Source organism: Bos indicus x Bos taurus, chromosome 4 (assembly GCF_003369695.1).
Source record: "Bos indicus x Bos taurus breed Angus x Brahman F1 hybrid chromosome 4, Bos_hybrid_MaternalHap_v2.0, whole genome shotgun sequence".
NCBI classification, from domain to species: domain Eukaryota; kingdom Metazoa; phylum Chordata; class Mammalia; order Artiodactyla; family Bovidae; genus Bos; species Bos indicus x Bos taurus.
In genome coordinates, this window is record NC_040079.1 from 63,660,957 (window position 1) to 63,685,639 (window position 24,683).

The 24,683-nt window shown below is 39.2% G+C and overlaps 1 protein-coding gene across 1 annotated transcript in view; it reads left to right on the plus strand.

The window, feature by feature from the left end:
• ZNF277 (zinc finger protein 277) overlaps positions 1-24,683 on the plus strand; it is a 134,475-nt gene that overhangs the window by 84,292 nt on the left and 25,500 nt on the right. The gene's annotated exons all lie outside the window — the stretch shown is intronic.

The window sequence follows — 24,683 nt, forward strand, 5'->3', positions numbered from 1 at the left end:
GTAATTATATGGTGGTTTGAACATTCTTTATATATCTACTTCATATACCATTCACAAATCAAGGTTGTTCCCTGTACTTCTGACCAACTGGCTACAAACCTCTATAAAATGGCTCTCACGACCACCCACCTTCCTTGGTTTTGATTCACAGAACTCAGGAAGCTAGTTTACTCACTAGATTACTGGTAATGATACAAAGCATGCTAATGAGTGTGGACTGACATCCAGATGAAAAGATACTTAGGGTGAGATACCAAAGAAGCTCTGTCCCCATGAAATCTGAGGCCCACCAAGGCAGCATGTCGAGGTGGCTCAGTGAAGAATCTGCCTGCAGTTCAGGAGATGTAGGTTCAATCCCTGGGTCAGGAAGATCCCCTGGAGAAAATGGCAACTCATGCCTGCATTCTTGCCAGGAAAATCTCATGGACACAGGAGCCTAATGGGCTAGAGTCCTTGTGGTGGCAAAATGCTGGACATGACTGAGCGACTGAGCGTGCACACGTGCAAGGCAGCATGTAGACATGTTCTGATTCATCAGCCTGGAGGCTCTCTGAACCATGTCCTTTTGGGCCTTTATGGTAGACTTCCCAGGTAGTGCTTGGGTTTTTATAAAAACCTCATTAAATACTAGGCGTATTTAATCAATCATTGGCCATTGAGGGCAATGAAGTTTCAACCTTCAAAATCACATGGTAGACCTTCATCCTTAAATTGCCTATGTGTTCTCCAAAAGTCAGTTCATTAACATAACAAGAAACTCTATGGCTCTCAGCATTTTAGGAGCTAAGTACCAGAAATGGGGACTAAAGCCAAATACACTGGGGGCAGGAGGAGAAGGGGACGACAGAGGATGAAATAGCTGGATGGCATCACTGACTCGATGGACTTGAGTCTTAGTAAACTCTGGGAGTTGGTGATGGACAGGGAGGCATGTTGTGCTGCGATTCATGGGGCCGCAAAGAGTCAGACACTACTGAGCAACTGATCTGATCTGATCTGATGACAAATCACAATATCCCTTCTTTTTAGCAACTTTATACTCTGACAAAGTAGTAAATTTGATGAAAGTGAACATTATGGCAGCTTAAAAGGAAAAAAATTATGAAGTCAGTTCATACATACTTGCATATTCACTGAATTCCAACTTAACTAGATGTTTATACAAGGTGTAATTCATGTCATTAGAGAGTGTAGAATCTAGAGAAATAAAGGCAAATATCTCAGGAATGGAGATAATGACAGAACATAGGGCTTGTGAAGATTAAGTGAGATAATGCATGTAATATATTTACCACAGTACCTGTTAGGTAGAAAGCACTCGTAAATGTTGCCTATAGTACAAATAACAATAATATTGGAACTTCCCTGGAGCTCCAGTGGTTAAGACTTCATGCTCCCAATGCAGGGGGCACGGGTTTGATCCCTGGTGGGGGAGCTAAGGCCCCACATGCCTCACAGCGTCAGTGTGACCAAAAAAAAAAAAAAAAAATACAATAATATTGTGTCTTAACAGTGAGATTGATTTGGGTATTTGAAGAGTTGTAGAAAAAGAAGGAAAATGCATGTGGATCTATACTGTTGTTGTTCAGTCGCTCCATCATGTCTGACTCTTTGCAACCCCGTGGACCGCAACACACCGGGCTTCCCTGTCCTTCACTGTCTCCTGGAGTTTACTCAGACTCATGTCCACTGAGTCAGTGATGCCATCCAACCATCTCATACTGTTGGCCCCTTTTCCTTCTACTGTCAGTCTTTCCCAGCATCAGGGTCTTTTCAGTGAGTTGACTCTTTGCATCAGGTGGCCAAAGTATTGGAACTTCAGTTTCAGCATCAATCCTTCCAATAAATATTCAGTGTTGATTTCCTTTAGGATTGACTGGTTTGATCCCCTTGCTGACCAAGGGATTCTCAAGAGTACTCTCTAGCACCACAGTTTGAAAGCATCAGTTCTTTGGCATTCAACCTTTTCTGTGGTCTAGCTCTCACATCCATACATGACTACTGGAAAAACCAAAGCTTGACTATATAGACTTTTGTTGGCAAAGTGATGTCTCTGCTTTTTAATACTCTTTCTAGGTTTGTCATAACTTTTCTTCCAAGGAGCAAGTGTCTTTTAATTCTATGGCTGCAGTTACTGTCTGCAGTGATTTTGGAGTCCAAGAAAATAAAGTCTGTCACTTTGGAAATTGGCAGTGACAACAGGATGTCTTTTAGGTATAACAAGCTCTACAAATCAGTAACAGACATTTGCAGAAAGAAACCCAAATGATCAAATGAAAACTTTCAACCAAAGCAATAATACACCTTTTTACTTCTATCAAGTTAACAAGATTTGAGAAGAGTAACAGTAAATGATGGTAAGGATGTTAAAAGACAAGCACTTTTTTAACCACTTTAAATAGTGTGCATTGGTATACTATACCTGAAAGGCACTTAAATGTAGTTTAAACCCATTAACCTGCTTTATGGTAATGGGTATATAATCCATTCTATATTTGAATGATCTCAACTCACTGTCAGTAGGGTCTCAAATCTGTGAGAGAGGACCCTCAAACCAGAGCGGCATTTGCCCTCCTGATTTGCATTAGTGATGACTTGCATTGGTATCGTTCATCTGTGCTCTCTCATTTGGAACTCTAAAGAAAGGATTTAGTGTAAATACCTTTGTATGATTTGCTCTTAGTTCAAAATGGCTTTGTAATTTCTTTGAGGCAGGAATTATGTCTTGTATTTAAATATCCTTCAGTAATACTCACTATACTGCTAAGTTCATGTTAGTATTTTTTACAAACTTCATTTTTTTAAAAAATTGTTTCTGAACAAGTAACAGAGGTATATAGAGTCTAAATGATCCACCTTTTTCCATTTGCTTCTAGACCTCACTGGTTCCTTGTGACATGTATAAGATTTGTCTGTGTTCCTAGGTTTGTTTGTTTTTTTTTTAAGAGCTTGACTCCTACTTTACATTTATTTGAACTTTTTCATGTATACTCTGAAGGGAAAATGACAGAACTAGGAAAGATTCTTAAAGGTTTGAATAGCTTGTACCCCTGCTTCCCTTTAGCTTCCTTCTTTAAAAATATTCCCTTGATCTCATCATTCTATCTTAATCTCTTCCAGTAATCCTTTCCCCTCTTTTGTTTTAAATGGGTAAATTTTCCAAGGTCCCTGTATGCACACTTATAAATACCACTGCTATGTTGATGGCTTAAATTTTGGTGCTGCCACAGAAATAGGCAGTCAGAGTCAATATCCATTGATTGAGTTCATCTCCAGCTTTCTTGCTGGCTTACCTCTAGATGCCAATTCTAACTTCCAATTTGTTGAACTTTTCCATATGAATCAATGGCACCTTAATTTTAATGTGCCTAAAACTGACTTTGTTTTTTTCTGAACCAGAATTTGCAGTTTGCTTGTTTTCCTCTTCTTACATAATGGTACCACCATTTCCCTGGTCACTCAGTTTGGAGACTTCTGAAATTATCTTTAACTCATTTGCACACCTCAGTCATTTGTCAAGTCCTGTCAGTTCCAACTCTGAGTCCTGTATCCATACTTTTCTTTGTGCTCCTGGTACCTTTTATGTTACCTTGTAAATGGAATCACCTCTCTAATCAATTGGCATTGCCTTTAAAAGTTTAATATTAAAACACATAGTAGATCACTTTATCCTCCTAAAACTTGCAGTGGTCTTTTTCACCTACATATTCTTAAGCTTTTCTGGGCTCAAACTACATTTCCAGTATCTTTCTCCAATTTTTTTTTTTGTTTGTTTCATTTACCCAGGGTCCAGTTTATTCATTCATTTATTTAATATTTATCTTGCACCAGACCCTGTTCCAAATGCTGTTGATACAGCAGTGGGTGAGATAAGCCACAGCCCCTACTCTTTTAGAGACTGCACTCTAGTGAAAACACTCGTATCTCACAGTTACTTGTATGTTAGGTGCTTTCAGGAATATGCTTCATCAATCAGGAATGCCAGCCCCACCTGTGTAAATAACATACCCCTCAAGACATTGCTCAAATACCACACTTTCCACAAAAACTTCCTGATGCTGCCAGTCAGAATTAATATCCTTTTCTAAACTCTATTAATAACAGTATTTTACTTGGCTTTTCAATTATAGTTATTTAAAAACCTTTCTTCCCTACTGGATTAGATGCCTCTTTAATGGTTGAGACTGTCAGGTTCAGTTTTGTATTTTCTCTGAGCCTTGTTCATAAAGTATTAACTTAAGTTTGATCCTGAAGTATTGGTGTGGTATTTCTATAGTGCCATATATTCAGATCTCCTAGATTAAAGGAAGAGAGATAAAATAGCTGAGGCAGACATACTTAATCATGGCATACACTTTTCACTTAAGCATAAAAAAAAATAATGCTAGTATTTTTACATTTGCCAACAGTAGAAGATAAATGACACTCATAAGTTCTCAGGGCAAGATATAACTTTTAATTAAATTGGGATGAGGGGAAACATCCATTTAGCTGCATCAAAGTGGATTTTTTTTTTTTTTTTGTCGCTATTATAAATGTCAGCCTGAGAGGTCATTCATGACAACTATAAATATTTTATGAAAAATTTAATCTATATAACAATTTGTTCCTCTGGAGAGAAACGGTTTTTTTGTTGTGGTTATTTTTAATGCTACTTCATATATCCCACCTCCCCCACCCCACAGTAAAACAGCAAAATGAAATTATATATCCCCACTAAAATTTTTCTCCCTTGTGCCACTTTTCATTATAGCTTTCAGAGATTTTTAATAAAGGATCAAATTATATCAGTGACTTTAAAGTAAAATATATTTATACCTTTCTTGCATAATTCCTAGCTTTGTAGCATAAATTTTATAATTGCATCTAGAGTAACTTTCCCAAATATAAGATGTTTCCCATTGATTATAACATTATTATTAACAATGCAACAGAGATGAAGTTAGCTTGAGTGCCCTTTGAGTGATATTAACCTTCATTTTAGTTAATGTTTTCATTTAGGAAACAAATATAAGCACAGTCTGAAACAATACTAAACTGAATCCTAAAGTTTACCACTTTGAATTTCAATAAGAACTTAAAATTTACATGGCAATTTGTACATACATTGGCTCTATGAGATCACTAAAGTAATACCATAATCTCTGTTTAGATGGAAAAACAAGTTTGAAGATACGAGGAGATGTGCTCAAGGCCTCAGTTCTGTTCTGTATTAAGTAGGAATGAAAGAGCTCAAGCTCCTGTTTTCCAACCCCAAGCACCATTCTTTACCAGGATCCTTTATCAAATTGGAACTTCCTTCTATAAGCAAATGTAACATTTTAAAAATAGACAGTTTTTAGAATTAATAAAAATGGATGAACAGGGAAATAAATAGTAGTATTCTGTTTCCATTGCTAAGATTTTTTTTCATCTAATTTCTTGTTATCTTAGGTCAGTGGTAAATAGAAATTCTAATTTCTAGCTACTTATGGCCTTCCCCAGTGGCCCAGCATTAAAGAGTGTGCCTGCAATGCAGGAGACTCAAGTTCAGTCCCTGGGTCAGGAAGATCCCTGGAGGAAGGCATGGCAACCCACTCTTGTATTCTTACCTGGAGAATCCCATGGACAGAGGAGCCTGGCGGGCTACAGTCCACAAGGTCGAAGAGTCAGACATGACTGAAGTGACTTAGCACGAGCAAAAAGCTGCTTATATTTTCTTTTAAAACTCGAAGATAATGTGTTTTTTAAATTTCTTCTATCTTAGGGTATACCTGACCCTGAGTTTAGCCAGTAAAATACTTTCTTAGGTAGATAATACTATACTGATTCATGCTGATAGCCTCTCTCTTCTTTAGTGTAAAGGCAAGTACATATTTCACAGTTTCCCATAGCACCTTTCAATTTTTTAAAGTCTGTCTTTTCTTGCCTAGGTAGGGTAGAGTCCCTTATATCTTTAATGCAAATAGAAATTAAGAAACTTCCCTGGCAGTCCAGTGGCTATGACTTCACCTTCCAATGCAGAGGGTCTGGGTTCATTCCCTAGTTAGGCAGCTAAGATCCCATATACCTCATGGCCAAAAATCCAAAACAGAAAACAGAAACAATATTGTAACAAATTAATTAAAAATCTTTTAAACAAAATTTTCATTAAGAAATGTAGTTAATCCAAGTAGTATATACAATAAGAAATAAAGTCTTGAATTTTTAAGCGATTTAATTAATTAAGAAAAAAAAATTGGGCTTTTCTATGTCTCATGTGTTTAACTCTTGCAATTTTTTGTTCTGTAGTTCAACTTCTCTTTTTTTTCATTGTGATGATCTGTTCCATGTAAATGGTTAAAGCTGTATAATTTTTTTTCTCTTCTAGTTAGTGTTTTAAAGATGTTCTCACTATCCTGTCTCTTCCCTACTCTTCAAAAGCCACCTCATGGAGATTCAAAGTAGGAGAAAAATACTGACAGTGTGTCCTGTGTACCAAACAGATGGTTATTGCCTTCATCTTTGCAGTTTCAAAAAGGGTGGGAGGTACTGATATCTTTCAAAAAGGTGAGATATTAGTCAGATCAGATCTCATGGATTTGGAGGAGTGTGTATCATCATCCAGTTAAGAAATTTCTCCCTGGCTTTTTTGTTTTACTGTCTTCATTTAGTCATTGACGTGCATTTTCTTAATCATTTCAGACATCTTGATGTTGCCATAAACTTAACTTTTCACCATCTCAAAATGCAGAGAACACTGGATTTTTACATTTAAGGAACTGTATTGTATCTTTGATAATCCTTGTTTTAATGCAGTTATTCCTGCCTTTACCTGCAGAGATGTGTTTTTAAGTATATTGCATGAGTTACATTGCTAACATAAATTCTAATGCTTATATTATCAGATTCTGGCAGGCAGGTTAGTCTTTCCCAGGGTTATCTAGCAATTTTTGACACTTAAGAGAGCAATTCTTTGGTAAAAAGTAGCTTTTTACTTTACCCCAGGTCAGAGAGTTTCTAAAATATTTAAGTTACAGGCAGATTCTGTCCTGAAAGTGGTTGAAACAGGACATCAATATCATATATAAAATTTTGTCCATGTTTCCATTTTACTTTGTTACGTACTTGTCCCCTAATCCTTATATTATTAATGTTACTGAGCTTTTTATACTTCAATTTTCTCATTTTGAGAGTTAGATAAAATAAAGGGTATGATAGAAAAAAAAATATGCTTTTACTATAACTCTTTGAGTACTCACGTGTCCAGTTCACAACTCTAGTATTAAAACTTGCTGATACTTTCAAATTTATTTAAAATAAAAATCCAGCCTCCTTACCAAGATCTCAAAGGGTGGTACCTGTTTCCCTCGCCCACTCTCTTTGCTCACTGTGGCCCATCTCACTGGCCATGTCTCTGTTCCTCAGATACAGGAAGCTCCAGCCAGCACCACTTACTATTTATTCTACTTGGATTGCTCTTCTCTAAAATCTCATGGCTTTTCTGAAGGGAAAGGAAGAGATTTTGGAGATGGTTGTATCCGAGATAAGCTTTTAAAATGGATCTATAGGTTAATGAATGCCTTTGGAATGCTTCTGGAACATAAAGATATTTAGAGTAATTCAAATGGGTGACTGGAGTGATTTAAGAAAAATTGCCTTCTGTGGAGCATTGATTTAGCTACCAGTTACAGTGTGGATACTAAAAACTTATGTTGACTGGTTAATTTACTGAAGTCTTTTTTCAGTGGGTAGGAAAAATTTAAACCTATTCTGAATTTGAAATTATGAACAAGAAGAAGTCATAGGTTGCAATGCCCAGTGTAAAACCAAATGTTTAGTTAACTTTTAAGAAATCTTGGCTGAATAAATGGCGTGTGTTTTAGCCAGTTGAAGTGTCCATGTCACCTGTTTTCACCAAAAAATAGATCTATCCATGTTATTTTCAAATCATTTACTCTGGTTGGTATGGGGGATGAAGAATAAGAAGTAGGCAGCAGACTTCTTTGATTGCTTTCTTTATTACCAGCAATGGCTGACATACCATTCTTCATACCTTGATGTCTGTTCCCCAAAGGAGTGCCAATCCAGAATCCCCAGTGCGGTGCTTGGAAGTAGCAAATGTTCCCACTCTTTAAGAGCAAAGGCTTCTCAGGGTTCCATATGTGTATCAGGGGCTTTCTCATTTGGTATGCCGTCTGGGTTTTGGTATTGAAAACAAGTTACTTCAGAAGAAAGCTAGTGACTCATTTGTATTAACAGTACAGACCTTTATCTGCATCTGCCTAAAAAGAATTTTTATTAGTTTTCTTTTAAGCCTCCATTTTGTTGACCATCTACTGCTTCGTTTTTTACCCTGAACTTTAATCAGTAGCTGAAAGCATAAACAAATTCTAAACTGTTCCAGGATTTATTCTTCTTCAAGGTATCTCCTCCTCAAAGATTCCCAAACACTCATGTTTTATCCATTTTTATGGATAAACATTTTATCCAAATGTTTTATCCATTTTTCTTGTGAGGATCTTTCATAATCCCATCATGTAAGCAAAAAGTGAATATACTGTGGACCTTTACTGGGCCCTGGATTTAGCCAGATGTGCACAATGGGCTGAGGCTGGTGCTGCGGATCTCCTCCATCTGCCTTCTTTCCCTGCTGTTCCATCAGCTTCTGGCTACACCTGCCCCAAGTTTAAAAAGACATACCTTCATCTCTGTAAATTTTAAGCATTGTAAGTTTTTTTTTATTTTATATTTAAATCCTTTTATACCAAAATACATGCCTATAACTTTCTTGAACGTTCTAAGAAAAATGCACTGTCAGACTTGCTTAAAAACTTCCAAGTTAGGATCTTCCAGGTCTGACTTTATATCCAGCTCTTATACCACAAAACACTCTTGTACACTCAGAAAGAACTCAGTAATACTCTAGTTTTACTTCTTAGTATCCCTGCCCCTATCCATCAGCAGTGCAGACCTCTGCTTTGTATCAGTGTGGTACAGCGGTCCCTCCCCCAGCCAGCAGCTAAAGAACTGACTGAAACTAGCAAGGTCCCAGGAAGCAAGCAGATTTGAAAACAAAGGCCAGAAGCGGAGTTTTAATAAAGTATTCAGACAGTAATTTGAATAGAGCATGTATGTGACAAAAACAGAACTGTTAAGCAACAGGGAACTAAACATTATTTTTCATACAAAGTTAAAAGCACATTGTATTTTCTTCCTGACTACTTGCCCAGTCCTCATCTCTTCAAGAGAGACAAGCTTCATCTAAATTATTTCATCTGATTGATGATTGTCATTTAGAACTTTATCGCTACTTCTGTTTCAGGTATTCCTTTGAAAAAGGTGTATGGATTCATTAAATATTCTAATATATTGTCTGCAGATTATAAGGTAAAATCAAGCATGTTATCTGCAGATACTTTTTAAGTTGACTTGTCTTTATACTTAGAAATGTCTGTTACTAGTAGGCTTCCCTGGTGATTCAGATGGTAAAGAATCTGCCTGCAATGCAGAAGACACATGTTTGATCCCTGGGTTGGGAAGATCCCCTGGAGAAGGAAATGGCAAGCCACTCCAGTATTCTTGCCTGGAGAATTCCATGGAGAGAGGAGCCTGGCAGGCTATAATCCATGGGGGCACAAAGAGTCAAACATGACTGAGTGACTGTCACACCACGGAAGGGCCATTGTTCATGTGTCTTTGCCCTACTGCCAGTGTTTTTCCCGAGATCTTGATGGAAGCCTGTGGAAAAGAGCTGGATCCCCTTATGTCCAGGACTCCCAGGGCTCTTTAAAATTTCAGCTCTTTTCTTCTTTCTTGCCCTTTTCATCTCTTGCTCTGCCAAAGGTGAAATAGTTCCTGTATCCCTGCCTCTCGTCAGAGAGTTTGTCACCTTTTGGAATTCAGTTTGTCTGGTTGCCTTTTGACTTCAGCTTTCTTGGAGTCAAAATAAGTTGTGCAGGGTTTTTGTTTGGGGTTTGTCTTTTTTTTTTTTTTTTTTTTTTAATCCAACTTTCTTTCATTGTAAGAATGTTCTCTTGTGGCTTTCTTCACCCTAAGCAGAGTGAAATTCTTCCTCCCTCTGCAGTATTCTTGCCTGGAGCATCCCAGGGACGGGGAAGCCTGGTGGGCTGCCGTCTATGGGGTCGCACAGAGTCGGACATGACTGAAGTGACTTAGCAGCAACAGCAGCTGCTGCTTTATTTTAATTAATATCTAAGTGATTCAGTTCAATTCACTTCAGTTGCTCAGTCGTGTCGACTCTTTGCGACCCCATGGACTGCAGTACACCAGCCTTCCCTGTCCATCACTAACTCCCAGAACCTACTCAAACTCATGTCCATCACATCGGTGGTGCCATCCAACCATCTCATCCTCTATCATCCCCTTCTCCTCCCGCCTTCAATCTTTTTCAGCATCATGGTCTTTTCCAGTGAGTCGGTTCTTTGCATCAGGTGGTCAAAGTATTGGAGTTTCAGCTTCAGCATCAGTCCTTCCAATGAATGTTCAGGACTGATTTCCTTTAGGATTGACTGGTTTGATCTTCTTGCAGCAAGGGACTCTCCACAGTCTTCTGCAACACCACAGTGCAAAAATATCAATTCTAAGTGATTAAATGCCACTTGTGGTTAAAGTAGATGCTTCTCCTCTTTTCATAGAATTCGGAAAGATATGCACACATATGTATTTGTCTACTAAAAGAGACAATTGGCCTTACTAACTAGTTGTCATGAATAAATTCCAAAACCTATTATTGTTTAATATCTAATCTTGGCCTTTTGACATAGTTATCAGTGAATATTATATTAGTAAATTACTATGTTTAATGTACCTTGGTATACATTTTGCTGGAAGTTTGTCATTGGAGGATGTGCCAACAAATTATGTCACTCCTTGGCAGGTGTTCTTTGGGTACATTCCTGACAAGCCCCCAACTTACCCCCCCACCAAAATCAGGGCTGGGCAACTGGTGACACCTTCTTTAAACTTTAATCTGTGTTAAAAATTGTGACCATGATAAATGAGGTACAACTTTGGAGGCTAGTAGTTGGTGTTGGGGGCTGAGATGAGGAATAAAAATGATTTTTTAGGGGACTCTCTTATCTAGTGTGTGGCTGTCTCCTTGAGTCATTTTTGACAAAGAATTAAATGACTTCCCATGTCAACTCCTGTTCATGTTTAGGACTCTGCAGCTTTTATAAGACAGAGTCAACTCAGATGTCTCCCAGTTGCCTTCTAAGGCCAGTGGCTGCGCATCCAAGTCAGAGCTTAGAAAAACAACAGTCAAGCTACTTGATTGGAAGGACAAAGTTGAGAATATTATCAACCAATATTTATAAAAGCCATGTTCAGGGAAAATTTTTTTGAGGAAGGTCACAGTTTTTCTAGGAAGTCTTAAACTGTCAACCTCCAGTCAGAAGGAAACAGCTATCTATTGTACCCCTCTGCATTGCTGCCCCTCAGCATTGCTCTCACTAAGTTTTGGGATATGCTTTGGCATGAGAGCTGGCTTTGGAGAATCAATATGAGACACAGTCTATCTTGTTTGGTCTATTTGTTCTAAGTATATGGACTTCACTGTAGCTCAAAAGGTAAAAGAACCTGCCTGTGATGTAGGGGACCAGGGTTCAGTCTCTGGGTTGGGAAGTTCTTCTGGAGAAGGGAACGGCAATCCATTCCAGTATTCTTCCCTGGGGATTTCCATGGACAGAGAAGGCTGGTGGGCTACAGTCCGTGGGGTCACAAAGAGTCAGACACGACTGAGCGACTAACACACATACACATTCTAAGTATATTGCCCATTCTATCACATAATATACTTATTAATGGCTTCTGACTTCCCAGAGTTAAGCCAGACTTCACAAGACTATCCTCTCTTCAAACAGCAGCCACAATTTCGGGCTCCGTAGGCTGCCTTCACTTCTAACCAGCTGACTGCAAATTCAAGAGGTTCCCACCATGCCCCCTCAGGTTCATTGCTGCTGCTTCTGCTAAGTCACTTCAGTCGTGTCCGACTCTGTGTGACCCCAGAGACGGCAGCCCACCAGGCTCCCCCGTCCCTGGGATTCTCCAGGCAAGAACACTGGAGTGGATTGCCATTTCCTTCTCCAATGCATGAAAGTGAAAAGTGAAAGTGAAGTCGCTCAGTCATGTCCGACTCTTAGCGACCCCATGGACTGCAGCCTACCAGGCTCCTCCGTCCATGGGATTTTCCAGGCAAGAATACTAGAGTGGGGTGCCATTGCCTTTAGTTTGCTATAATAACTCACAAAGCCTACATTTATGATTACAGATTTTATTGTAGAAATAAGTCCAAATCAGAACCAGCCAGAGAGATATATAGGATGAGCTCTGGGAGAACCCCAAACACAAAGCTTTCATCGTCCCCAGGGATGTATTGCTCTTCTGATACATCAGTGTATAGCAATGCACACAGTATTATATTATAACAATACACACTCAGGAAACCTTACCTGAGCTTTGGTGTCTAGAGTTTTTGCTGAAACTCCATTAAGTTTGATTGATTGACTCACTGACCACATGATTGAACTCAAACTCCCATTCCCCTCCCCTTCCTGAAGTCAGGCTGATGTCCTGTGGTTCAAACCCTAGCCAACTGACAACATGTTGGTCTTTGAACATGGCAGTCCCCATCCTGGAGCTATCTCATTAGCGTGAACTATCAGGTGACGTCAAAAGGCCCACCAGGAGTAACAAAGACACTCCAAACATTCAAGGAATTCCAGGGCTTTATAGGTTGTCTCCTAGGAACAGGGGACAAAGCCAGCAAAATTCTTTGTTACATGAACTCCTGTCCAACTGTTGCCCTTTTCTAAGAAAGCCAATAGCCAAATTTGAAGCCCCTAGAGGTTTGAATGTGTGGATATACATTTATATTTCTTCTTTTTATTTTTTATCTTCGATTTGTGTCCATCCCACCCTAATTTTTTCTTTCTTCCTTTACTAATTTTCTGCTATGTTGCTTTATAACCACTTGAAATACTTAAGAAAACAAGATGGAGGTGTAAATTAAATAATCCCAGATACCCTCAGAGATAATCCATGGTTCTAGAAATGGAAAGCAGGAGGAATAAGGAGTTCTGCTGCCTTTCTGTGGAGCCTTTGGACCGCTGTTCTAACTTTGGTAGGGAGATTTGTGGTGTTCTGTATGGGAGGAGCGCAGCTAGGCCCCTGGACTGAGAATTGCTAGCAGGTTCTGACATGCTGCTGCCTCTGAGCTGGTTGGGAGGGAACTTTAGAAGTGTGCTCTTTTCTCTCATAGTCACTTGTGTAGCCATTCAGCCAGGAAACTATTACGAATCTAATATATCAGTATCTATGAAATGTTTTTGATATCGTATGAATAACATTAACCTTAGTTTTACTTCCTTATGTTAATACAAGCTGTTTCCATTGGATCTGTCATTTAAGCATCAGTTTTTTCTTTCCTTTATACAAATACTTAACCTAAATGGACATTTTCTAAATTGCTTTTTCCCAAATTGGCTGATTTTTATAATTTCCAAACTAACTCACAAATTTCATTTTCTACCTACATGTCAGTCCCCTATGACTGTGTTGCATGCCATCTGCTATGTCTGCCGTTTCATTAATGTTTCCTCTTATTCAGGTTATGAATAAAGATGCAACACTATGTGCTGACCCCTTTGCTACCATTCTTGACATTTAAAACCAATTACACAATCATACAGCTTGTTATTATGACTCTTTGCTTAATACATCAGTTGATGTTGTATTCTTACAACTATGATTTTTATCCAAGCCTATTATGTAATGAAAATTTTATCTGATTTCATCAGCCACTTTGAGCAGTTCAAACAGATAACATCTGTGACATTCTCTTCATCCCTCTATTCTATAAATCCATGAATAAAATCTAGTATATCTACCTAGTATGGGACTTTTTTAGAAAAAATAAAAGCACAAAAATGGTGGCTTGGATGTGCCATCAAAGATGTCATAGAAAGCATCTTTGTGATGCTTTCTATGGATTGTCTCCAAAAATTATATTTTTGTTTGTAAATGACTTCAAACATAGCTATCATTAATCCTAACCAATACCAATCTTACCAAAGGAAGAAAGGAAAAAAGGAAGGAAGGGCAGGAGAAAAGGGAAAAATAAGAAAAAAAGTTGTTCTTATTTGTCACAAGTATCTTCCACTCAGTTTCTTCCTCACTAATACTTCATCAGCAGTGCTCAACATGTATGCTACAGAAGAAAGAAATACAGAATCCTTAAAGCTCTGTATTGTTTTATCTCATCATACCAAGTTAGCAGCAATTGAAATAAGGGTGGAGGGGCATAGTGGTGACGTGGCTGTCTTTCACCTAGATTTTTGCTAACCATTCAAGAGGTCTGTGTAAGTAGAGCTCATTGGAAGCAGAGCCCTTCCATTCAACAGTATTGTCCATATACTTTAGAAGACCATTATTGAGTTGGGAAAAACTTCCCTTTTCCAGACAGCAGAGTCGAAGTACCAGGCTGTTTAGTTATTTTGTGGTTTATGATTCATAGGGTGGGGGAACTGGGTGGGGAGAGGGGGATTTGGAGGCAGAGCACCTAACAAACAAGTGAAATGTGTGAACCTAGGAAGGTCTTGGTGGGAGCTGGGGAAGAGATGAACAGTAAGAGACATACTTGAGGCAATTGAAGAAATCTAAGTATTACCCAGGTGTTAGGCACTTTGGAATTATTGATTTTCTTAGATACAATGATAGTGGCACTGTGCTTGTATATAGGAGAATGCCCTTATTTTCACTAGAAGAATGCTGAAGCATTTAGGAGTGAAGTGTTGTGAAGTCTGCAGCTTTCTTGCTTTCAAATGGTTCAGCAAAGCAAGAGGTGTTTAGTGCTAAATATATATGTGTGTATGGTGTGTGGGAGGGGAGGAGAGAGAGAGAAGCTGTGGCAAAATGTGAACAGTTATTGAGTATAGATACTGGTGATGGACAGAGGGGCCTGACATGCTGCAGTTCATGGGGTTGCAAAGACTCGGACACAACTGAGCAACTGAACTGAACTGATTTGGTATACAGATGTGCATTGTACTAGTCTTTCAACTTTCCTGCTTATGAAATTTTTCACAATTAAAAAAATAAATAAAAGAGACAGTGACTGAGTTACCTGACTTGAGTAGCTTCCAGGTTTACTATTTGGTGTTCTTGACATAACTGTCAGCAGAGCCAATTTCAACAAATAAATAACTGTCTCCTTAATTTGCTGAATTGATTACAAGATGAGGAAAGCTATTATAGACATAATAGTTATGGAATTAAAATAATTTCTTTTTCATCTTCACATGATTTATGTATAAGTAAAAATTTGATTACAGAGAAGGCAATGGCACCCCACTCCAGTACTCTTGCCTGGAAAATAAGAGTCGGACATGAATGAGCGACTTCACTTTCACTTTTCACTTTCATGCATTGGAGAAGGAAATGGCAACCCACTCCAGTGTTCTTGCCTGGAGAATCCCAGGGATGAGGGAGCCTGGTGGGCTCCCATCTATGGGGTCGCACAGAGTCAGACACGATTGAAGCGACTTAGCAGCAGCAGCAGCAGCAAAATTTGATTAAAAGTATATCAGTATATATTTGGTGTTCCTATATTAAGAAATAATAATTTCCTATTTGTTTTATAATGTACAGACAGACAATTCATAGAGTAGGCTTTATTAGAGTGGATAAGAGGGAAAGCATGTTGCCATTATTTTATTTCTTAATATATTTAAAGAATAAAACAAAAGCAATTACATTCTACTTCAGTATACTTAGATTCTGTAATTGTTGGATTTATCATTCTAGTTCATTTCCATATCTTGACTTGCATCTCCTGTTTTTCTCAAAAAGTTATCTTAGTGACAAACATGTAATTATGCTTTTTAGATATATACTTATTAAAGGGCTTCCCTGTGTTTTGCTGAGAGTTTTCACTTTCATCGTAGGTTCAAAGGATTTCTTAACAAAATAAGTCACTCATTATATACAAATAAATAATACCAATATTTATTAGAGAATTATCTAGCTTACTTTCAATATACTAACATTAAAAGAAAAAAGGGAATAGAAACAACAGAGGATATATATCACCGAATTGGGTGTTGACCAACATCCAGACTTAAGTGGATGCAGCACAGAAATCCTGTGCTACAGCACACCTGGAGTCCCAGTTGGGAAAGGGTCCCAAGCAGTGCGTCCACTCTGTGGGTGAGACTTCAGAAAGTTTGGGGTTCCCGGTTGTAATCTCAGGATGCAAACTGATAATATCATCAATCTGTGAGCAAATTGCAGCTCTTGTTTCATTATAATGCTATTTGCTCTATCCTGTAAAACTTGAGTGGTAAGCCTAGGGCTTGGTTGGCCAAACCCCCTCCAGGGGCTCAACAGTCCCGAGATTTGTGCCATATCTTATCTATGGTGTCGCAAGGCTTACACTCACATCAGGGCAGTGTCCAGGCAGCTTAGAAGCAAGGTCAGAGGCCTGCTGTGCTTTGTCTCTTAAGACTAAAAAAGACTTATTTATTTAATGTCCCCAACATCCTGGTGATCACTGTAAAGATCAGTGATCAATGCAAAGAAATAGAGGAAAACAATACAATGGGAAAGACTAGCGATCTCTTCAAGAAAATTAGAGATACCAAGGGAACATTTCATTCAAAGATGGGCAAAATAAAGGACAGAAATATTATGGACCTAACAGAAGCAGAAGATATTAAGAAGAGGTGACAAGAACACACAGAAAAACTATACAAAAAAGATCTTCAAGACCAAAATAACCATGACAGTCTGATCACACATCTAGAGCCAGACATGCTGGAATATGAAGTCAAGTGGGCCTTAGGAAGTCTCACTACGAACAAAACTAGTGGAGGTGATGGAATTCCAGTTGAGTCATTCCAATCCTAAAAGATGATGCTATGAAACTACTGCACTCAATATGCCAGCAAATTTGGAAAACTCACCGGTGGCCACAGGACTGGAAAAGGTCAGTTTTCATTCCAGTTCCAAAGAAGGGCAGTGCCAAAGAATGCTCAAACTACTGCACAATTGCACTCATCTCACACAGTAGTAAAGTAATGCTCAAAATTCTCCAAGCCAGGCTTCAACAGCACGTGAACCGTGAACTTCCAGATGTTGAAGCCGGTTTTAGAAAAGACAGAGGAACCGGAGATCAAATTGCTGGAACCAGAGATCCAACATCCATTGGATCATCAAAAAAGCACGAGAGTTCCAGGAAAAACATCTACTTCTGCTTTATTGACTAAGCCAAAGCCTTTGACTGTGTGGATCACAATTAACTACAGAAAATTCTGAAAGAGATGGAAATACCAGACCACCTAACCTGCCTCCTGAGAAATCTGTATGCAGGTCAGGAAGCAACAATTAGAACTGTACATGGAACAACAGACTGGTTCCAAATAGGAAAAGGAGGACGTCAAGGCTGTATATTGTCACCCTGCTTACTTAATTTATATGCAGAGTACATCATGAGAAATGCTGGGCTGGAGGAAGCACAAGCTGGAATCAAGATTGCCGGGAGAAATATCAATAACCTCAGATATGCAGATGACACCAGCCTTATGGCAGAAAGTAAAGAACTAAAGAGCCTCTTGAAAGTGAAAGAGGAGAGTGAAAAAGTTGGCTTAAAGCTCAACATTCAGAAAACTAAAATCATGGCATCTGGTCCCATCGCTTCATGGCAAATAGATGGAGAAACAGTGGAAACAGTGTCAGACTTTTTTTGGGGGGTGGCTCCAAAATCACTGCAGATGTTGACTGCCACCATGAAATTAAAAGACGCTTACTCCTTGGAAGAAAAGCTATGACCAACCTAGACAGCATATTAAAAAGCAGAAACATTACTTTGCTAACAAAGGTCCATCTGGTCAAAGCTATGATTTTTCTGATAGTCATGTATGGATGTGAGAGTTGGACTATAAAGAAAGCTAAAAATTGATGCTTTTGAACTGGTGTTGGAGCAGATTTGAGAGTCTCTTGGACTGCAAGGAGATCAAACTAGTCCATCCTAAAGGAAATCAGTTCTGAATATTCATTGGAAGGACTGATGTTGAAGCTGAAACTCCAATACTTTGGCCACCTAATGCAAAGAACTGACTCATTGGAAAAGACCCTGATGCTGGCAAAGATTGAAGGCAGGAAGAGAAGAGAACAACAGAGGATGAGACGGTTGGATGGCATCACCAACGTGATGGACAGTGAGTTTGAGCAAGCTCCAGGAGTTGGTGATGGACTGGAAAGGCTGACATGCTGCAGTCCATAGGGTCGCAAAGAGTCAGACACGACTGAGCGACTGAACTGACCTGAACATCCTGGTGGCTCAGTGGTAGAGAATCCGCCTACCAGTGCAAGAGATACCGTTTCGATCCCTGGTCTGGGAAGATCCCACGTGCTGCTGGGCAACAAAGCCTGTGTGCCACAACTATTAGCCTGTGCTCTAGAGCCCCGAAGCAGCACCACTGAGCCCACATGCTACAACTACTGAAGCCCACATGCCGCAGAGTCCATACTCCTCAACAAGAGAAGCCACCGCAATGAGAAGCCCACGCATTGCAACTAAAGAGTAGCGCCCACTCACCACAACTAAAGGAAAGCCCTTGCAGCAGCAAAGACCCAGCATGGCCAAAAATAAATAAATAAATAAATAAAAATTTGAAAATAAGTTTTGAAATATGTACTTATTAAAATATATATGCTGTATCAAGTGAAAGCAATTAATTGAAAAAAAGTAAAACTCATCCTCCAATTTCTTTTCCCACAACAATATAAAATTCTCTATGTAACTCTATTTCTAAAAATTATCAGTTGTGAATTCTTAAAAAAGTACTTTAGAATTTTTTAATTAATAACCAATAATAAATTCCAATTTTTAGGATAACTTACATATACAGTACGCTGTTATATTTGTTTACATAAATATCTTCAGTTCAGTCGCTCAGTCGTCTCCAACTGTTTGCGACCCCATGAATCACAGCACGCCAGGCCTCCCTGTCCATCACCAACTCCCAGAGTTCACTCAAACTCATGTCCATTGAGTCGGTGATGCCATCCAGCCATCTCATCTTCTGTCATCCCCTTCTCCTGCTGCCCCCAACCCTCCCAGCATCAGGGTCTTTTCCAATGAGTCAACTCTTTGCATGAGGTGGCCAAAGTATTGGAGTTTCAGCTTTAGCATAAGTCCTTCCAATGAACACCCTGGACTGATCTTAAATATCTTACCAGCTTATTATTGCTGTGGAAAGTTCTCCATTTTATAGCCTATTCAGTTCAGTTCAGTCTCTCAGCTGTGTCTGACTCTTGGCGACCCCATGAACCGCAGCACGCCAGGCCTCTGTCCATCACCAACTCCCACAGTTTACCCAAACTTCATGTCCATTGAGTCAGTGATGCCATCCAACTATCTCATTCTCTGTCATCCCCTTCTCCTCCTGCCCTCAATATTTCCCAGCATCAGGGTCTTTTCAAATGAATCAGCTCTTCGCATCAGGTGGCCAAAGTATTGGAGTTTCAGCTTCAACATGAGTCCTTCCAATGAAAACCCAGGACTGATCTCCTTTAGGATGGACTGGGTGGATCTCCTTGGAGTCCAAGGGACTCTCAAGAGTCTTCTCCAGCACCACAGTTCAAAAGCATCAATTCTTCAGTGCTCAGCTTTCTTTATAGTCCAACTGTCACATCCATACATGACCACTGGAAAAACCATAGCCTTGACTAGACGGACCTTTGTTGGCAAAGGAATGTCTCTGCTTTTTAATATGCTATCTAGGTTGGTCATAACTTTCCTTCCAAGGAGTAAGCGTCTTTTATTTCATGGTTGCATTCACCATCTGCAGTGATTTTTGAGCCCCCAAAAATAAAGTCTGACACTGTTTCCACTGTTTCCCCATCTATTTGCCATGAAGTGATGGGACCGAATGCCATGATCTTTGTTTTCTGAATGTTGAGCTTTAAGCCAACTTTTTCACTCTTTTCTTTCACTTTCATCAAGAGGTTCTTTAGTTCTTCTTCACTTTCTGCCATAAGTGTGGTTTCATCTGCATTTCTGAGGTTATTGATATTTCTCCCAGCAATCTTGATTCCAGCTTGTGTTTCTTCCAGCCCACCGTTTCTCGTGATGTACTCTGCATATAAGTTAAATAAGCTCAGTGACAATATACAGCTTTGACGTACTCCTTTTCCTATTTGGAATCAGTCTGTTGTTCCATGTCCAGTTCTAACTATTGCTTTCTGACCTGCATAGAGATTTCTCAGGAGGCAGGTCAGGGGGGTTGGTATTCCCATCTCTTTCAGAGTTTTCCACAGTTTATTGTGATCTACGCAGTCAAAGGCTTTGGCTTAGTCAATAAAGCAGCAGCAGATGTTTTTCTGGAACTCTCTTGCTTTTTCAGTGATCCAGCGGATGTTGGCAATTTGATCTCTGGTTCCTCTGCCTTTTCTAAAACCAGCTTGAACATCTGGAAGTTCACGGTTCATGTATTGCTGAAGCTTGGCTTGGAGAATTTTGAGCATTGCTTTACTAGCGTGTGAGATGAGTGCAATTGTGCAGTAGTTTGAGCATTCTTTGGCATTGCCCTTCTTTGGGATTGGAATGAAAACTGACGTTTTCCAGTCTTGTGGCCACTAGTGAGTTTTCCAAATTTGCTGGCATTTTGAGTGCAGCACTTTCAAAGCATCATCTTTTAGGATTTGAAGTAGCTCAACTGGAATTCCATTACATCCACTAGGTTTGTTCATAGTGATGCTTCCTAAGGCTCACTTGACTTCACATTCCAGAATGTCTGGCTCTGGATGAGTGATCACACCATCATAATTATCTGGGTCGTGAAGATCTTTTTTGTACAGTTTTTCTGTGTTCTTGCCACCTTTTTATAGCCTATATGAAATGCTAATAAGAATTAGCATAAGAAGTTCCAGTCTTTTATGAGTAAGAGATAATCAATGTTTTATAAACTCCTCTCCTTTGAGAATTTTATTTTGATTTTCAAGAGAGTATTCAGATTTGTAGTGTGTTTGTTGTTGCACCAGGGGTATAAACTTAGTTATCTTGTGTTTTTAAGACTCTATTGTAATAAGTTGTGCATAAAGGAGCTCATGTTCTGTTAGTAGAGATGGTTGGAAGCTCAAGGATGCAAATAGAACAGAGCAGTTTTAGCTACTTGCCATTAAAAAGTGGCTTCTTGCTTTACTGCCCTGTCTATTCCATGCTCCTTCTAATTCACCAAAATGCAAATTAGGCTCTCCTAAGAGGAGTCTTGCCTGGAAAATCCCATGGACACAGGAGCCTGGTAGGCTGCAGTCCATGGGGTCGCTAAGAGTCGGACACGACTGAGCAACTTGACTTTCACTCTTCACTTTCATGCATTGGAGAAGGAAATGGCAACCCACTCCAGTGTTCTTGCCTTGAGAATCCCAGGGACGGGGGAGCCTGGTGGGCTACCGTCTATGGGGTCGCACAGAGTCGAACACGACTGAAGCGACTTAGCAGCAGCAGCAGCAAGAAGAAGTTACACAGCTTCAGGTGTCTACCCTTAGGTTGTATCAATTAGGGTCAACTGATAAAACTTAAATTTGGCCAGAGTAAACTGTAGATGGCTTAGTATCACTGTGGTTTAAACTCAGAAATGTGTTATGTTTGTGCTAATCAAAACCAGGGAAATGTTCAGTAAGACATTTCTTTTCTTTTTTCTTTTTTTTTTTTTTCAGTAAGACATTTCTTTAGCCAACTTTAGGTTATATTATCACCAGCCTGAGAAATATAAGCCAGAATGATGATTTTAATAAATGTTTACTGGTCTTATAGTCCAAAAACACGAGCAGGCCAAGAAAGTATTGCTCAGCCTTACTGCATGGTATTTAAAGTGATCTTTATCAAGAGCATTATCTGTTGGTTTTTTGTTTTGCTGCTAACATAGTTGTAAATATAGGGCTCTGAGATGTGTTTTCTCTCTTTTAGTTAAGCTATACATGTTTATCAAGGTTCGCTTTTCCTTTAATTTGACTTTTACTGTCACTTTCAGTTTTTATGTAAGATTCACTTAAAAAGCAATAATTAAAATTTTCTGATACATCAACTTTACTCCCTTTGTTTCTTTTGCTTTTATCTATCCACCTGCCACCAACAGAAAGCCCTAAGCTTCATGAAGTGAAAAGTGTTCTTTTATATTTGCTGTGTGCCTGTAGTGTTGAGCAAGGTCTCTCCATTCTGTGTGTCAAGAGTTCCAACGTACCGAGTCCAATGCTGTGACTTCTAGAATCCCCATTAAGCTTCACAGCCCCTGGAACTCCCCTATCAGGCCTCACAGAGTCCTGTCCTATACATGGGTTGTGGTGGTGGTTTAGTCGCTCACTTGTGTCCAACCCTTTCTATCCCATGGACTGTAGCCCACCAGGTTTCTCTGCTCATGAATTTCCCAGGCAGGATACTGGAGTGGGTTACTGTTTCCTTCTCCAGGGGCTCTTCCCAACCCCAGGATCAAACCCATGTCTCCTGCATTGCAGCAGATCCTTGACCACTGAGCCACCAGGGATTACCCCTATATGTACAGAGCTCAGTATTTGGGCAAAGATACAAAGAATCCCAGTCTAGGTTTCTTGAGCTCCTCCTCTAAAGCTTCTTCTCTCTAGTACCTTGTCCCACAAATTTCTCTTGCTTTTAAAGTATGCTAAATGCCAGTCTTTTTTTTCTTCTTTTCTTTTTTCTTCTCCACCAACTGAGGTAGATACATATCCTTCATTTGGGTTTAACTTCCCTGTGTTGTGATTTGGAAAATACTACCCAACAGAAAACTGGCAATGTATTATTTATTTTTACTCATCCATCACAGTGCTATTATCCATTTTCTGAAAACAGATACAATATATGAAGCAACTTGTTTTATAATAGTTTACAGGGGAAGGGGAAGTCCAGTATCCATTATTTTCATCATGACTGAAAGCAGAAGTTGATTGAATTGATTTTTTTTTTCTTCAGTGGATTAATATTTCTAAATGTTTGATGATAGATTTCCAGAAGTACCAGTGGAATTTATTAAGCTTCTAGATACTAGCTCCTTTTTAGGCTGTCCTACAAATATTTATAGAATCAGTAATGGACTTTATGAAGTTCCTATTTTGAGCTTCATGTTATAAGAGTAGCTGGAGAGTAGTATGCAGATGTAAAATAAGAACAGCATAAAACACTCTCTTTTAATTTCAGAGTTTTCATATCCATTCAGAAAATAAAGCAAGCAAAAGAGATGATGGTAAAGCAATTTACCAATCATAGGGGAAGTGAGGTCAGATGAGCTCCTTAGTTACCAGGAGACCAGTAAAGGGGCACGCCCCTCACTGCCCCTTTGATAAGAACAATCACTAGCTGGGGCCTGAGGCTTGTGTGTAGGAATGTGTCATGTGTTGTTATTATTCAGTCACTCAGTCATATCCCATACTTTGCGACCCCCATGGACTGCAGCACGCTAGGCTTCCCTGTCCTTCACCACCTCCCAGAGCTTGCTCAAACTCATGTGCATTGAGTCGGTGATACCATCCAACCATCTCATCCTCTGTCACCCACTTCTCCTGCCTTCAATCTTTCCCAACATCAGGGTCTTTTCCAATGAATGGGCTCTTCACATCAGGTGGCCAAAGTGTTGGAGCTTCAGCATCAGTCCTTCCAATGAATATTCAGTGTTGATTTCCTTTAGGATTTGACTTGTTTGATCTCCTTTTAGTCCAAGAGACTCTCAAGAGTCTTCTCCAACACCGCAGTTCAAAAGCATCAATTCTTTGGCACTCAGCCTTCTTTATGGTCAGTCTTGTACGTAAGATAGAGGTGAAGCAGGGACTGGTTAGGCAGGGGATGTACAGAGAGCAGGAGAACAGCCATCTTGAGTGGCCTGACCATACATGTGTGCAATCTGAATTCTTTACACAAATTTCTGATCTTATCCTGTAAACAATGCTGTGAGGTAGTATTTTCATCTTAAATTGAGAAAACTAAGTATTATAGAGGTTAAATAAAATATCAAGTATAAGTGAGTTGTAATTGTTGTTCAGTCGCTAAGTGGTATCCAACTCCTTGCAACAACCCCATGGGGTACAGCACATCAGGCTTCAAATCTAGTTCTATTCAATGTTTCAGAGTCTGAACTCTTTAACTATTGTACTGTAATTCAGAGCTGACTACATGGCAGAAATAGGAATCAGCTTGGATCTTAAAGAACAGTTAATATTTATAAGAATGAAAAAGCAAAGAGAAATAAAATCACCTCAAGGAAAAGCAATGTATAGAACCACCTTGACTAGAATAGGATGTTACTGGTGCATATTTTAAATTATATGAATTGGAGAGTAACAAGATAATTATACATGAAAATAATTCTAAGAGTTTTTTCTACCTGCCAAAGAGAGGGTGAATATGGTAGAAAAAAGGATTAAAATCAGGCAGACCTTCTAGGAGACTTACTCATAGTAATCTCATAATGACTGACTAAAGACTGGATTCAGGGTGATGGCAATGGGATTGGTGGAGAGAAGTAATATGAAAGACAGATCAAGTAAAAAACATTGATCAGAACTTGATTACAAACTAAACTGAGAATTTCAGAAAGGAGCACATTTTTACTTTTGGAAGAGAATGAGATTGGGAAATTACTGATAAAGATAGGAGAAAGGACAAAGTCGGGAAAGGATGGTAAGACCCTGTTGAC